The sequence below is a fragment of the Aplysia californica genome, unplaced genomic scaffold (assembly GCF_000002075.1).
Source record: "Aplysia californica isolate F4 #8 unplaced genomic scaffold, AplCal3.0 scaffold01281, whole genome shotgun sequence".
Classification (NCBI taxonomy): Eukaryota; Metazoa; Mollusca; class Gastropoda; order Aplysiida; family Aplysiidae; genus Aplysia; species Aplysia californica.
In genome coordinates, this window is record NW_004798551.1 from 30846 (window position 1) to 31078 (window position 233).

Sequence of the window (233 nt, forward strand, 5' to 3'; positions counted from 1 at the left end):
TGTCCACACCTTACCCTCAGTGCAAATACTGTTTAGGCGTGCACTGGCTTAATGAGTATCAGGTATTTTTGTCAGGGGATGAATAAATGGAAATTTTGTAGCTGGGCAAATACACCTGTCCTCTGTTATGATGTAATCATCTGTTTCTTTCTCTCCGTCCTTATTTTCGCCTCTGTTTGTCTCTTTCTATCTACCTTTTCTTCCTTCTTTCCTTCCTCTCTCTCTCTCTCTCT